Source organism: Ovis aries, chromosome 11 (genome assembly GCF_016772045.2).
Source record: "Ovis aries strain OAR_USU_Benz2616 breed Rambouillet chromosome 11, ARS-UI_Ramb_v3.0, whole genome shotgun sequence".
NCBI classification, from domain to species: Eukaryota; Metazoa; Chordata; class Mammalia; order Artiodactyla; family Bovidae; genus Ovis; species Ovis aries.
The window spans coordinates 59,893,527-59,910,940 of NC_056064.1; positions in this window are offsets into that span (position 1 = coordinate 59,893,527).

Sequence of the window (17,414 nt, forward strand, 5' to 3'; positions counted from 1 at the left end):
GTTGGGCTACCGTCCACGGGGTTGCAGAGTCGCAACTGACGCAATTGAGCGTGCATGCAGGATGTGACAGTATTTCTTATAATATTCTGAAATCCATATGTTCAAAGCTATTTTTAAAATACAAAGGACTCATATATCCATGCATTAAAGCACACAAGAGCCCTTTAGTAATTCTTCCCCCTCCCCAGTTCTGTCTCCATAATCTGTTACTGGAGATCTTCCAAGGGAAATGCCAGACAACCAAAGACACAGTTGTGTCCCAAGCTACCATTTAGTAGGTGCAATCTGGTCTCATTCTGGCCTTTCAATTTTATTTTCTACTTTCTCACAGTACTCTGATCCATGGCATTCCAGAAAGATGGGCTCCACAAATAATCAGAAGCAAACAAACAAACAGAAAAATGGAGGGAGGGAGCAAGAGCTGGGAGGACCAAGGAAACAGAGTCTGCTCCACGCTGGAAAAATCGTCCGCTTTCTCACTTTCCAAGTAAATTTTTTCATCTTGTTTTCCTTTCCTTTTGCCTTCAATACGTCCTTTTAGCTGGTGATGCCATCCAACCATCTCACCCTCTGTCATCCCCTTCTGCTCCTGCCTTCAATCTTTCCCAGCATCAGGGACTTTGCCAATGAGTCGGCTTGTCACATCAGGTGGCCAAAGTATTGGAGCTTCAGCATCAGTCCTTCCAATGAATATTCAGGACTGATTTCCTTTAGGGTGGGCTGGTTGGATCCCCTTACTCTTCAAGAGACTCTCAAGAGTCTCCTCCAGCACCACAATCTGAGAGCATCAGATCTTCAGTGCTCAGCCTTCTTTATGGTCCAACTCTTACATCTGTACGTGACTACAGGAAAAACCACAACTTTGACTATATGGACCTTTATTGCCAAAATGATGTCTTTGCTTTTTATACGCTGTCCATGTTTCTTTCTTGTTATGGCTGTGGCCACCATTGGCAGTGATTTTGGAGCTCAAGGAAAGAAAACGTCACTGTCTCCCTTGTTTCCCCTTCTATCTGCCATGAAGTGATGGGACCGGATGCCATGACCTTAGGCTTTTGAACTGAGTCTCCGCCAGCTTTTTCACTCTCCTCCCTCACCCTCTTCTTGCTTCCTACTCCCACTGATCCCACAGAATCCACTGCGACCACTGGAGACCACAACGCAGGAGACCCCCGCAGACAGCTCAGCAGCCCCACACCAGCTACTGGTCCCTGCGTCCACACATACAAGTCTTGGCCACTCCATCCTACTCCTGACTCAATCAAAGGGCCATCCATAGGAGGCAGAACGTGTCTTTAGTGTGGAAATGGGTCCATGTATTTGTCTAGTTGAGAAAGTTTATAAAGTCCATAAGAGCTAGATATACTGTACCATTGACTTACAAGAGATTTGTACATCCTTAATAAACCGTCCCCTCCTTCCCAGGGAAAATATGTTCTTCCCCAGCACATCATTCAGGGTCTCCTATCACACTGATGACTGCCAATGATAATTGTTTATAAGCATGACTCTCTTCCTTCCTCACCATGCTGTGAACTGCTCAAGGCCCTGAAAAATGGAATGAAAGTGAAAGTCACTCAGTGTTGCCTGACTCTTTGTAATCCCACAGACTCTACAGTCCATGGAATTCTCCAAGCCAGAATACTGGAGTGGGTAGCCTTTCCCTTCTCCAGGGGATCTTCCCAACCTAGGGATCAAACCCAGGCCTCGCACACTGCAGGCGGATTCTTTACAAGCTTAGCCACAAGGGAAGCCCAAGAATACTGGAGTGGACAGCCTATCCCTTCTCCAGCAGATCTTCCCAACCCAGGGATCAAACCCAGGCCTCGCACACTGCGGACGGATTCTTTACAAGCTGAAAGAATACTAGAGTGGGCAGCCTATCCCTTCTCCAGTGGATCTTCCTGACCCAGGGATCGAACTGGAATCTCCTGCACTGCGTTTACCAACTGAGCTATCAGGGAAGCCAGGATGGGATGTTTCCTGCCATATTAGTAAATAAAGGACGTCAGAGTCATCAGCAACGGCAGCAACCATGGATGGGGAGCTGGCAAGCCCTGAGGGAACTCAGGAAGGAAAGCGTGTATCTGCCATCCAGCAGCCACTCTCCATGGTGAGTGCCACCCCTCCCCTCCAGGAAATGCAGGATGTGAAAACACAGGATACAGGCCCCAGAGAGCTGAGATGAAATATCAAAGGAATGGTTTCAGTGAGCCCAGAGTCTTGCATCTTCCCGTCCATAGTACAGCGCTAAATTCCTTACCTTGAGCTCTCTGGTTTTCTTTAATTAACAATAACCTTCCCACTTTCAGGGTACCTGCCCCTTGTTGCAAAACTTCTATCTAGCCTGGCTTCTTCCCCAACCTCCTCAGAGCAGTTCTCTCAGGGTCCCTCGATATACTGCCTCCCGAGCTTGAAGTCCTCAGCGTTCCTGCTGAATAAGACATAGCTCTTACCTTTGAGGTCAGCCCTGTCTCCATCACGCTGGAATCCACCACTGACCCTTCGGTCTCTCTAACCCTTTATGTCACTGACGGACAAGAGGCATTCCATACTGGCTTTTTAAGTAAATATACAAATGAACAAATAAATCATCTCTGGTTGTCCTTCACATGAACGAATGCCTTGTCCCTAAGGAAAATATGGCATATGTTATTTTGCAACTATCCTTTATCAGGAGGTAGGTAGGAGATCTGAATTACTTCCTCAGCCTGATCCTGTTGACTCGACTACCCTATGAAGGAAAAGCTGCAGCCTTCCTGTTTGCTAGCAGTAAATGTGCTTGCCCTTGACTGGCCTTCTGTAGCCTGTCCCCAGCTCCTCAATGACCTCTGCACACAGACAGAAATACAGCTTCTGACCTTGGCATGGACACACTGTGACAGGGGAATCCACATTTTCTAGCTGGTTAAACCTGACCTTGATTCTTTATCAACCCTATTCAACATGAAGGTGCTTTGAAGACCTATGAAGTCAGCCTCAGGACTCAAAACAGAAAGAAAGAATGGCATTGAAATCAATGGTTGTCATGAGATTAGATATATTCAAAGAATTTTTTAATTAAATGATTCAATTGTATTTAGAATCTAGGTTGGTATATCTTCAATAACATTTCCCATTGCATTAGGAGCAAAATAATTAAATTGGATAGTCTAGTTTTCAAAGTCAATCATTCCCAGTTTTGCAGGAATTCCAGAAAACAAAAATTGTCGCCAAGGCCAGAGTAACTCATGTTAAGAGGAAAAAGTCCACAAACCTAATTCCCAGTCCCTGCCCCCATCCCAGGAAAGGGATCCTCAACATTAGGGATCTGCCTCTGAAGAAGAAAGGATTCTAGACACACAGCTGAGAAAGAGAAACAAAAACCCAAGGTGAATCTGTCTTTACACATTTCAGTGAACAACAGTTGAGTTGTTTAAGTAATAACTGAGTGTTTAGTCTTTGACATAAGTTAGTTTCTGAATTCTGTTCAGTGTTAGTGTTAATTGCTCAGTCACGTCCAACTCTTTGCAACCCCATGGACTGTAAACAGCCAGCCTCCTCGGTCCATGGGCTTCTCCAGGCAAGAATACTGGAGTGGCTTTCCATTCCCTTCTCCAGGGGATCTTCTTGACCCACCGATCAAACCCAGGTCCTCTGCCTTGCAGGCACATTGTTTACCATCTGAGCCACGTGGGAAGCCAACATTTGAATGGAGGGATATTATGGAGCCACATTTCAAAAATTCTCCAATTACAAAATAAAATTTATTTGCTGAATTATAAGTCAAGGCTATAGTATTCCCAAAAGGCAGTGAGAGTCATATAAAAAAAAGGTTTATTTAGCTTCTGCACATGCATGTCTTGGCAATTCTGGCAGTAAAAACTTAGAATGCATCCGTAAATGTCCTAATAGCTGATGAATTATGCTATTGGGCAGGTAAAAGCAACACCCCACAGAGGCTGCATCTTACCACTGCTGTGATGCCTGTCAGGAAAAAGCATCATGGATTTGCCTCAGCTAAGCCAGTCTCAGTGACTTAGAGGGAGCAGGGATCTCCAAGTCTTTTGCCTAATGAGAAACACATTCAGAGGCTACAGAGAGGTGAACCACCTGAGCTCTGCTCGTCATCAGCACAGCATTAATAGGTCTTCTGCAATATGAGGATGAAAATGCATCTGGACAAAAGATATTATCATCTGAGAGCCTTGGGAGGAATCCTCGCATCCATCATCTGGAGCTTACCAATGGTAAGTTTACCAAAACAAATGAACAGAGAGCTCCCCAGGCCTCACTTACTTGGGCTGGCATCTTATCCTCTGATTCTTTAAATGCTATTCCACTCATTCCCTCTTGCAAAACTCATCTGCAACAAAGGTGACTAAATGTAACATTGTGGACACTCCCCCTTCATGGGCTAATACATGATCAGAAATTTATTAAAGGGCGTCTTGAGATAAAATTTGAACTCTCATTCAAGAAAATGTAGGTTGTCAATTAAGAATGATTTTGAGTTTGGTTTGAGGATTTTAGGTAAAATATTCAGGCTCTGTTTCCTTTTGACTCAAGAAATTATCTCTTATCTTCCAAATACATTTTTCCTCTGTATCATGTGTAAAGTCATGGTCTTTAGGAATTAACCATTTTAATATCTACTCTGCTCACAGATGTGTGTAGCAACTTAGCTCAGATAACAGGATTAATCAACTTCTTTATTGATGATTATCATGAAAATAATTAGAATCAGGGAATGAGTTCCACAGTCTAGTAGTTTCAAAATATCATTAGACTTGTGTATGTCAGTCCTGTATTTACAAAAGGATATTTTTGCCCCAAACCTGGACCAACCATGTCACTTGAATAAATCACTTCCTATCTCTAAGCCTCAGATTCCTTATGTACAAAATGAAAAGATTCAGAATGATTATTAATTGCAATAGAGCTTACCATTAAATAAAATATTACACAATGAATGATCATCAGTTCAGTTCAGTCGCTCAGTCGTGTCTGACTGTTTGCGACACCATGAATCACAGCATGCCAGGCCTCCCTGTCCATCACCAACTCCCAGAGTTCACTCAAACTCACGTCCATCAAGTCAGTGATGCCATCCAGCCATCTCAGCCTCTGTCGTCCCCTTCTCCTCCTGTCCCCAATCCCTCCCAGCATCAAGAATCTTTTCCAATGAGTCAACTCTTCGCATGAGGTGTTAATACACATTTTAAAGACAATTTTATAAACAACATACTTATGACAGAAGCATCTAGACTAAAGCTGACAACACTAATATAATAAGTAGGAAAAATATTTTTATTATTATTACACATTATTGGAGTTTAAAGTTTTGACTTACCTATTTGCAGGCTCAGGACTTCCGGCGTTAGCTCTTTCTTTAAATTTCTCCTGTTGCTTCTGATTCAGGCTAAACAAAGCGTGGTTCCTGCTTTGACCATTCCCCGCTCCTTATCTCCTTTTATCAGAATCTCAGTCTGATGTCCAGCCCAGTCAGCCCCTGAGAACCCAGATAACTATGAAATTCTGACGCCAATATTCTGCTGACACAGTATTCATGAAGTCTCTCCCCTTCAGGCAGACCACATGATCACCAAATATTGGAGGAGAAACTCATGTGAGATGGAAGCTTAGAGAAAAACCAGAGTGAGTCTTACCACTCCATCACTGGCTCCCTCTGGAAAGCCTGCTAACCCACACTGGGGACTGTGGTGCATCTTGTAGGGAGCCAGTGGACCACTCTGAGCAGACTCCGAACTCAAGTGGACATGTGGGGGCTTTCTAGAGCCCCAGCTTCACAGAGAGTAACAGGCTGTTTCCTCACATCTCCATGGGCAGATCTCAGGTTCAGACCTCACGACGTCCTTTGCTGCTCTGCAAACCTAGAAAGCTCTTGTCCATCTTTCTATGCTTTCTTATCGTTGTTCAGCTGTTAAGTTGTGTCTGACTCTGCAACCCCATGGACTGCAGCAGGTCTGGCTTCCCTGTCCTTCACCATCTCCTGCAGTTTGCTCAAACTCATGTCCACTGAGTTGGTGATGCTATCTATCCATCTCATCCTCTGTTGCCCTCTTCTCCTCCTTAGTTCTATGCTTAGTTTAATCATCAGCTCTTCTAGAAGGACTGCCTCCATAAAACGGCTGTAAATTGTATGCCAGCCATTTGTTCCTAAGCTATTTTTTATTGTAACACCCACCATCGTGGACTACAATCCCATTTGTACAGGTTTTTCTCTCCTTATAGACTAGACGATTCTCAATGTTTTGAGCTGTGGCTTAATCTTTCTCTAAAACTTTCTGAGAGCCTTACAGAGTGTCTGGTACATGGAAGGCCCAGATAAAATATTTTGGGGTCAATAAGTGCACGATCCAAATTCAGGTAATAATAATTCTTTTTGGAAATTGAAAACATGACAATACAATACACCTGGGAGAAAAAATTAATTCCAGGGGAAAAATGGGAAATTAGAGCAATGCCAAGTATTATTTGGTGTTAAAATTATTATAAGGGCTTCCCAAGTGGTGCAGTTGTAAAGAATCCACCTGCTAACATAGGAGATGCAAGAGACACAAGTTCGATCCCTGGGTGGGGAAGATCCCCTGGAGAAGGAAATGGTAACCCACTCCAGTATTCTTGCCTGAGAAATCCCATGGACAGAGGAGGCTGGTGGGCTACAGTCCATGGGTTTGCAAGAGTTGGACATGACTTAGAGACTAAACTACCACCACCCAAATTTGTTATGAAGTCACAATAATTAAATCAGCGATGAAGAGGCCACAATAAACCAGCAGATAAATTTAAGACACTAGAGGCAGATCCTAAAATGTTTTAAAGCAAAATAGTTGATAAAGGTCACAGCACAAACTAATGGGGAAGGAATGTACTTCTTAGTAAAGGCTACTGCAATCATTGGCTGACTATTTGGAAAATATACATCAGTTCAGAGCATGTCTTCATAACTTACACCCAAACAGCATCTGGGGAACTTTTAATTAAGTCATATAAAGTTAAAGGAAAATACAGGTGAAGCTACCTTTGATCGCCAGATGAATAATGAACATTTAAGTAATAACAGAATTGTGCCTTGCCCATCACTGTCACAGGTGGTATTCGTTGAGCATTCACTGTGTGATGGAGTGTGAAAGAGCTTTCCATACTTTTCTCAAAGCCACACTATATACACATTCCTACACACTCCATTTCCAAAATACAGAAGTTGAGAAATATGGGAAACAAATTAGGTCGCAAGGCTAGAAGTGGCAGAGTCAGAATATGGCCCTGGGTTGTCTGATTATAGAACCCGTGCTCCCAGATTTTTACTACCTAAACTATGGATGATGGAAGCAAAACTGGAGCAGAAAAGGCAAAATGGTAAAAGAGAAAAAGGAAAGAAAGAAAAGGAAAAGGGGGACTCCCCTGGTGGGCCAGGGGTTGAAATCCCGCCTGCCAGTGCAGGGGACGCAGGTGTGACCTCCACTCCAGGAAGATCCCAGGTGCCAAGGGGCAGCGAAGCCCCTGTGCCAGAGCTGCGCCGAGAGCCTGTGCTCAGCAGCAGAGAGGCCGCCGCAGTGAGCAGCCTGTGCTCCACCACGAGAGAGGGGGCCCGGCCTGCCGCAACTAGAGAAAGCTAGCAGGCACCAGTGAAGACCCCAGCACAGCAACGCATGTAAATAAAGAATTGTCTAAAAAGAAAAGGGGCCAATGTGCAAATGAGAGCTTAAAAAGAAGACGTGCAAATTAATAATAACTTGGAAAAAATCAAACTTCTGTAATAAGTTGTATGCACATAAAATGAATTCAGGGAGGCGGCTTTTTTCCCTAACATAAAGTCCATGCACCTCTCTCTGTTTCCCTTTACAAAGGATCATACTTGGAACCAGTGAGATCTTAGTGAGGTTTTGCCAAACTTCATTCCACAAGTGCCACACCAATTCACACTCCTCACAGGAGGCAAAAGAATAGGAAGCCTTGCAAATGTTTACAGCGTTGAACCTAGAAATTCTACTTCTAGGAATCTATTCTAAGGGCAATTTTGGAAGCACAGACACAATTTTAACCACAGAGCCGTTTGATGAAAAAGTTTTACTAGAATACGAAGTTTTTGCAATAATATGAATGCCCAGCATTAAGAGAATGGTGGGATAAATTAAGGTATCTCTATAGGATGCTCTACTGTATTGGGCTATAGGTTGGTACAGGCATAGTTGAGTCCAACTCTTACAGACGCTATGGACTATAGTCCGCCAGCCAGGCTCCTCTGTCCATGGGATTTCCCAAGAATACTGGAGTGGGTTGCTGTTTCCTATCTCCAATAAAAGCTAATTTAAAAAATAAATGAAAATAAGAATGATTTTTTTTATCAGACAATACTCCTCCTCCCTAAAATAAAATGAAATGGATCGATATGAAGATTTTATAGACTCATTTAAACCAAAATATCTTTCTTTTCTTTTTGTAAATTCTTTCCTAGTACTAGTAATTCCCACAAAGTGCATCATATCTTCCTGCCTCTACATAGCCCATGCTGCACAAACATGGATCTGTGATAATTTATGAAACTTCAGCCCTCAAAGGCAAGCGAGGCCGGGCCAACGGTGATGTCACCAGTCAGCTATCTTCTTCTTAAAGGGCAGCTCTCCGCCCTCACCGCCTTCTCCATCTGATGACCACGCTTTTTCACAGTACATCAAAATCTGGAATTAGCCGACTGACCTATTGGGTAACCCTTGCCTGGAAAATTAGGTCAGCGCACTACTCGATCTGTTGATAGGATCTTAAGAAATTGCAAAGATGAGTCTGGACCTTCTCTAACAGCTCCGCCTTTGAAAACAAACAGTGCCTCGCAGTGAATAAATCGCCAGGAAGGAGATGACAGCGCAGAAATCTGTGTGCGCGTCTCTCGGTTGTTTTCGTCTGGTTCAGAAATCATCAGCAGCTGATAGGGTTTTCGGTGTTGCCCCTGCACCAGGAGAAAGGGCAAGTCCCAGGCCAGGTTTCTGTCAGATAGCGGGGCAGTCTATAGAGACCATGCCTTGCAAGCAAAGAGGCTTGCAAACTTTCAACGAGGGCACTGTGAGCCTGTTTCATTAGCTTTCTCGCATGAGGTTCAAGGTAGAAATGATAGAGAAGAACAGAACTTCCAGTAAGGATAACTCATCACAGGTTTGTTTTGATTAAGAGCAGATAGTCTCATTTATTGTTGTCGAGTTGCTAAGTTGTGTCTGACTCTTTGCAACCCCGTGGACTGTAGCCCACCAGGCTCCCCTGTCCATGGGATTTCCCAGGCAAGAGTACTGAAGTGGGTTGCCGTTTCCTTCTCCAGGGGGTCTTCCCAACCCAGGGACTGAGCCTGGATCTCCTGCATTGGCAGGTGGGTTCTTTACCACTGAGCCACCAGGGAAGCCCAGAAAGTCTCATACCAAAGACAAAACTGAACACGTTCTTGAGTATCTACCCAAGAACTGCCTATTTCCAGCAGTGCCTGTGTTATTTCCAGCTGCTCTTACTGGCCGATGTAGGAAATGGAAAGTCAGAATAGGCTGTGAATTCCAACAGGCCTTCTGATGCAAAATGCGACCATTGTATTTGGAAATTACCTTTACTTAGGAAAACTGGTGTGTCTTAGACTTTCTTTTTCCAAATTCAAGGTGGACAGTACTAAATGTTTAGTCTATATTGTTGTTTTATGGCTTGCTTGCTTGTTTATTATGTTTTTAAATAAACCTTTAAAGAACGTTACACTCAACAAAAATGCTGGTTGGTTGCTGCAAGGTACTCTTTAAGAGGGGCTTCCCTGGTGGCTAAGCTGGTAAAGAATCCCCTGCCAGTGCAGGAGATGTGGGCTAGATTCCTGGGTCAGGAAGACCCAGTGGAGGAGGGCATGGCAACCCACTCCAGTATTCTTGCCTGGAGAATTCCCATGGGCAGAGGAGCCTGATGAGCTACAGTTCATGGTCTTGCAAACAGTCAGTCATGACTGAGCAACCAACGGGTACACACACAATATATAAAATCGAGAACTACTACCGTGAACCTGCTGCATAGCACAGGGGAACCCATTCCGTGCTCTGTGAGGACCTAAATGGGAGGGAAATCCAGGAGAAGGGGATATGTGTGTACGTATGGGTGTGTCTAAATATAGGAAATCAGAAACAGGGCCATTGAGATGTGGGGAGCGTGGATGAGAGCTCATCAGGCTGAGCACGCGTGGTGCTGCCTCAGTGCCTTTGGTCATGCCCCACAACTCTTCCCATCCACCCTCGACCCACCAGCAGACCCAGCTCCAGCCCCCTTCTCTGACCCACTGCAGGGCCTCTGTAATGCCCCAGGTCTCCAGGGGTCCCTGCCTTCTCGGGATGATTGGAACACAGAGCCCTTGGGGGAGTCTGTTGAAAACCCACGTGTCAGGATCCCACATCGGGGGCATCTACATATATAGCCCAGCCTGCTGCTTCCTCAACTGTGGGACACACAGGAGAAGCCTGGGATCTTATTAAAAATGCAGAAACTGATTCAGGGGGTCTTGGAAGGGGTTGTGGCGGGGCGAGGGCTACATTCTTCAACAAGCTTCCAGGTGAGGCTCTGAGGCTACACTGAGAAGTGGGGGGCTAGAATAGGACTATGAAGCCGTGTTTTCATTTCTCTTCTGAACTGAACGCGACCCATCTGGAAACAGCACATGGAAAAGCATTAGGAACTACCACTCTCAACACCGCTGGTTGCTGGCATTTGCTTTCCTGTTTTATTGCAGCTCTTTATCTGTGCCTGTGTACTGAACAGCAAATCACTGAAGACAATATTCAACACCCTTTGCATCTGTCCACCTAGAAGAAAACCCATTTCTCTGGGAGACCCAACACCAAAGTGATGTTTCTTCATGGAAGACCATGCATGATATTGCTGTTTTAGTGCTCACGTATCACAGAGACATGTGTGCATGCTAAGTCAACCTTAAGGACTGTACCCACCAGGCTCCCCTGTTGGGATTCTCCAGGTAAGAACTGCCATGCCCTCCTCCAAGGGATCTTCCGGACCCATGGATCAAACCCGTGTCTTCTGTGGCTCCTAAAATTGCAAGCTAATTCTTACTACTGAGCCACAGAGGAAGCCCACATCACAGAGACAGGGGCCCCAGAGTTGTTGCTCTAATAAATAGCAAAAAAGAAGAAAGATTCTAATTTTCAAAATTTCAAGTGAATAGTCGCACATGCAGTTTCCATGCAGTATGGCAGGATACACACGGAAACCCTTTGTTCACCCACTCTGGCGACTCCGCACGCTTCTCTGCTGTACTTATTGCTCGCGTGGCCTCCAGTGAGCTTTACCTGCCAGGGGTCTTGTTTCCTCCTGGCCACACCTGACCACAGGATGCTGGGGCCAGCTGCTCTCCTTTTCAAGAGCCCCACATCATTCTGCACCACACCCTCTTAGGGACACCTGAAGGGCATAAAACCTAAGGTTAATGCAGTTTTTATGTCACCCTTTGGGGCAGGAAAATATAAAACCCAAGCTCCAGGAATGGTCTACTTCCCATTTTTATTGGCCATAAAGGTCTCCTGGTGGGAGCAAATGGCACATACAGAGACACAGAATCGACCGAATTCTGGCAATTCTCTTTGCTAGATGAGGGCAAATCTCTCTTTCCAACCTTCAGATGGTGTCAGAACACCTGCAGAGAAACCCATGCTGGTGCTCAACCCCATTACAAGTGTGCGATTCAAGGGTTTTCAGTAAATGTGCCGAACGGTGCATCTGCCATTCTAACCCTGATTTAGAGCATTTCATCATCCTAATAAGATCCCTCGAGCCTCTTTAGAGTTAAGCCCAAAGTAGCCACTATTTTTTTTCTGTCTCTCTGTATTTGTGTACTTATATTTCCATACAAATGGAATCATTCAATACATAGACTTTTCTGCCTGCTTGATTTCATTTAGTACAACGCTTTCAGGTTCGCCACATTGTAAAGTGTATCAGAAGTTTAATCTAATTGCCTAATAGTATCTTATTGTATGGAAACATATTTTACTTAGCCTTCCGGTAGTTAGTGAACAATTTGAATTGCTTCCAGTTTTGGCTTATTAGGAATAATGCTGCTAGGAATATACATGTTTTGGAGTGACCATACAGTTTCATTTCTCTTGGGTAGATATTTAGAAGTAAAATTTCTGTTTTGTATGGTAAAAAAGAGTTAGTTTCTCAGTCGTGTCCAACTCCTTGAGACCACATGGACTGTAGCCTGCCAGGCTCCTCTGTCCATGGGATTTCCCAGGTAAGAATACTGGAGTGGGCTGCCATTCCCTTCTATAACCATTCTATAAATATGAAATAGTATCTCACCATGGCTGAAATTTGCTTTTCCCCAATAACTAATGCTATATATTTTCTTGGTGAGATGTTTCCACTGAGTTGGTTTATTATTAATGTAAAATGATCTTAATGCTTTTTTCTCTAAACTGATCCCACTTATGGATGTGATGATAACATAAACCTCTCAGAGATGAAGCACTCTGCAAATAAAAAAGGACTTAATCATATTAATAGTAGATACAGTAATAAATACATTTTTAGAAAATGTAAACTTTGTTTTACTGTGTGCCATAAAAATGCTTTGCTAACCTGAAAGTTTTCCATTAATTAACTTGAATTTCAATTGGCTTCAGTCCTTCTTTTTTCTTCTTTACTTTTTTTTTTTTTTTGCCATCTCTCTCCCCCATCAAATTTGTCAGTATTGCTGTAACCCTAAACTTCAGGGCAGGCTATTATGGCATCAGGAACAGATGGTGAAGGTTTCCATAAAGCAGAAAAGGAAACAGACCTGTCTTTAGGGAGGCGAGTAAACACAGACCACATGCATGGTGGGGACTGAAATGGAGCGTTAAGTGCAAATTAAAAATAGAAAGCACGATGAACAAACTTGTTTTGGAAAAAATTGTCTTTTTAGAATATGGCTGTTCAAAAGCACGCATCAACTCAATATTATTGTTATTTACCTTTGGAACACAGCCTTATGCCGATATTGGGACCACAGGTGAAATAGTCACCAACAGTGAAATAGAGTAGAAGAGGCTATCTGATAATTTAGTAACAATCCAAAATTTTATAGGGGAAAGCCTTTTGTTTTGTATTTACGAAGATAAAAATGACTGCTTGTATGAATCAAGTAAGGAGATAACTATTCTTTTCTCAAGTTTTTTTTTTTTTTTTAATATGGTCACAGTCGTCCAAAGGAAGCCAGATGATGACTGTTTTTTCTTCTTCTTTGTGTTTCGTTTATTAATAGGAAGACAATATATAGAATGATCGTCACTGTTACCTGTCACATAGGTTATTGCCTTAGACTGAGCCAGAAGACGCCTAGTTTTTTGTTGTTGTTGTTGTCGTTTCTATTATTGTGGTTTTGTTCTTTGTTTGTCTTTTTGCTTTATGATCCATGTTTTGAAAAAAAAAAAAAAAAGACTTAAGATTTACTCAAACTCCCATTTCCTCCTCACAAAACAGAGAGGAAAATGTGAGCTCTTCCCTTTGCGATAAAAGGAAGTGATTTTTTAAATCTTTGCAGTCCTGTGTTGCTTTTGTGCAGAACTTCAAAGGGGCCCCCCCACGGAGGTTTGTGATTTCTCACAAGGAGTGTGATGCATCCGAAAGGCAGGAAGAAACACGTGTGTCAAACGTGCTCACAAAGGTGTCTCCAACACTGACCAGCATCTCACAGGTGCTCAGAAATCTATACATATCTGTTGACTGACTCTGTGACCACATGAAAGATAGATGAAGGTAAATTCTTCTTGAAAACATTAAATTAGGTCTTGTTTAATTGGAAAGATACTGTCTAATATAAAACGATAATAAATCACTGGGGGGAAAAGGAAAAAAAATCTCAAGTTTGAAACATTTAATGCACACATAGAAAGTATTTTCAGTGGAATCTGTTTGTGCTGTCACTCCTTAGGGTGTGAGACAACTCTCCACTAGACAACAGCTTTGTGTTTTGGTTGTTATCGTCTAGTCACTAAGTCATGCCTGACTCTTTGTGACCCCATGCACTGTAGTATGCTGGGCTCCCTTGACCTCCACTATCTCCTGGAGTCTGCTCATATTCATCTCCATTGAGTCAGTGATGCCATCCAACTGTCTCATCCTCTGCCATCCCCTTTTCCTCCTGCCCTTAATCTTTCCCAGCATCAGGGTCTTTTCCAATGAGTTAGGTCTTCATATCAGGTGGTCAAAGTATTGGAATTTCAGCTGCAGCATCAATCCTTCCAATGAATAGTCAGGGCTGACTTCCTTTAGGATTGACTAGTTTGATCTCTTTGTAGTTCAAGGGACTCTCAAGAGTCTTTTCCAGCCCCGCAGTTCAAAAGCATCAATTCTTTGGTGCTCGGCCTTCTTTACTGTCCAACTCTCATCCGTACATGACTACTGGAAAACCATACTCCAATATAAAATATAGTTTTTGAATAAAATAAAATGGAAATGTTTGACCTCACTGAATATGGAATATATATTCACATGTAGTATAGACCTAGATAGCATATTCAAAAGCAGACATTACTTTGCCAACAAAGGTCCATCTAGTCAAGGCTATGGTTTTTTCAGTAGTCATGCATGGATGTGAGAATTGGACTATGAAGAAAGCAGAATGCCAAAGAATTGATGCTTTTAAACTGTGGTGTTGGAGAAGACTCTTGAGAGTCCCTTGGACTGCAAGGAGGTCCAACCAGTCCATTCTAAAGGAGATCAGCCCTGGGTGTTCTTTGGAAGGAATGATGCTAAAGCTGAAACTCCAGTACTTTGGCCACCTCATGTGAAGAGTTAACTCATTGGAAAAGACTTTGATGATGGGAGGGATTAGGGGCAGGAGGAGAAGGGGATGACAGAGGATGAGATGGCTGGATGGCATCACTGACTCAATGGGCGTGAGTTTGAGTGAACTCTGGGAGTTGGTGATGGACAGGGAGGCCTGGTGTGCTGCAATTCATGGTGTCACAAAGAGTTGGACATGACTGAGTGACTGGACTGAACTGAACAGACTGAAATCTTTACTTGAAAGTGATTTCATGAAATTGTGTAAATATAAGGGAATACGGTGGCCTGTAACAGGCCATGGAATGCTGGCACAAAATGAACATTGTGTTTCCCCATTGAAAGTCTTCCTGCATGGCCACCAGCTTCTATGTTATCAGCTCACAAGAGTCTACACCTTTTCCTTTGAGTCACTTCCTATAAGCTTCTCAGTTGATGACGGTAATTAAAGAAAACTTCTTCCTATGTGAAGTAAGGTGTGAAAGAACAATTAAAAAAAAAAAAAGTAAAATGGTGGGAACATTTCTCCGGGCAAAAGCAATTTCCCCTTTGAAAGAGCTCACTTATTATGATCTCTGTGGAGGCATCTATTTTCAGTGTATCACTTCCCTCTGATGAAAAACAAACTCATCTCAGGGAACTAAAACACCAGGATAAGTCATAATGAACAGCGTTTTAGTCCTTGACAACCAAGACTCTTAAGACATAAGGTCATTAAAATGAACTTAGAACAATAGCTTCCAAGGAGCAAATAAGGCTCTTTGGGAACAAAACTGTTCTCATCCCCTTTATTGCAGTATTAAAAATAAATCTTCTCTCAAGACCCCTAATCTATTTATTGCTAGAACTTAGTTTGTAAGATTGTGAGAACCCTGCATCCAGAAACATGAAAGCCTGCATTTGACCTTGGAGGGGAAAACCAATATAAACGATATGCAGGTAGAAAATCAGAAAGTTTCCATGTAATATGGGGATGCCCATGGCATAGCAGTAAAAGTCCAAAGGCAATTCAGATAGAGCAATTGCCAGTGTCCAGGGCTGCTGGACCCAGTTGCTGTTGTTGTTTGGTCATTCAGTCATGTCCAACTCTTTGTGACAGCATGGACTGCAGCACGCCAGGCCTCCCTGTCCATCACCAACTCCCAGAGCTCGCTCAAACACAAGTCCATTGAGTGGTGATGCCATCCAACCATCTCATCCTCTGTCACTCCCTTCTCTTCTTGCCTTCAATCTTTCCCAGCATAAGAGTGTTTTCCACTGAGTCAATTCTTTGCATCAGGTGGCCAAAGTATTGGAGTTTCAGCTTCAGCATCAGTCCCTCCAAAGAATATTCAAGACTGATTTCCTTTAGGATTGACTGGTTGGATCTCCTTGCAGTCCAAGGGACTCTCAAGAGTCTTCTCCAACACCACAGTTCAAAAGCATCAGTTCTTTGGCACTCAGCTTTCTTTATAGTCCAACTCTCACATCCATACATGACTACTGGAAAAACCATAGCTTTGATTAGATGGGCCTTTGTTGGTAATGTCTCTGCTTTTTAATATACTGTCTAGGTTGATCATAGCTTTTCTTCCAAGAAGCAAGCATCATTTAATTTCATGGCTGCAGTCACCATCTGCAGTGACTTTGGAGCCCCCCAAATAAAGTCACTGTTTCCACTGTTTCTCCATCTATTTTCCATGAAGTGATGGGACCAGATGCCATGATCTTTGTTTTCCGAATGTTGAGTTTTAAGCCAACTTTTTCACTCTCCTCTTTCACTTTCATCAAGAGGCTCTTTAGTTCTTCTTCACTTTCTGTCTCAAGGGTGGTATCATCTGCATATCTGAGGTTATTCATATTTCTCCCGGCAATCTTGATTCCAACTTCTGCTTCATCCAGACTGGCATTTTGCATGATGTACTCTGCATATAAGTTAAATAAGGAGGGTGACAATATACACCCTTGAAGTACTCCTTTCCCAATTTGGAACCAGTCTGTTTTTCCATGTCCAGATCTAACTGTTGCTTCTTGACCTGCATACAGATTTCTCAGGAGGCAGGACAGGTGGTCTGATATCCCCATCTCTTTAAGAATTTTTCATAGTTTGTTGTGATCCACTCAGTCAAAGACTTTTGTGTAGTCAATAAAGCAAAAGTAGATGTCTTTCTGGAACTCTTGTGCTTTTTTTGATGATTCAGTGGATGTTGGTGATTTGATCTCTGGTTCCTCTGCCTTTTCTAAATCCAGCTTGAACATATGGAAGTTCATGGTTCACATACTGTTGAAGCCTGGCTTGAAGAATTTTGAGCATTTCTTTTCTAGCAGATGAGATGAGTGCTATGAATATACTTTGCATTGCCTTTCTTTGGGACTGGAATGAGAACCGACCTTTTCCAGTCTTGTGGCCACTGTTGAGTTTTCCAGATTTGCTGGCATATTGACTTTCACAGCATCACAGCACTTTCACAGCATCATCTTTTAGGATTTGAAATAGCTCAACAGAAATTCCATCACCTCCGCTAGCTTTGTTCATAGTGATGCTTCCTAAGGCCCACTTGATAGGAAAGGACAGGGAGACCACTTTCTCCCCCAAAAATTCATCAAAAGATCATTTGAATGCTGAGCAACTTCCACGAAAC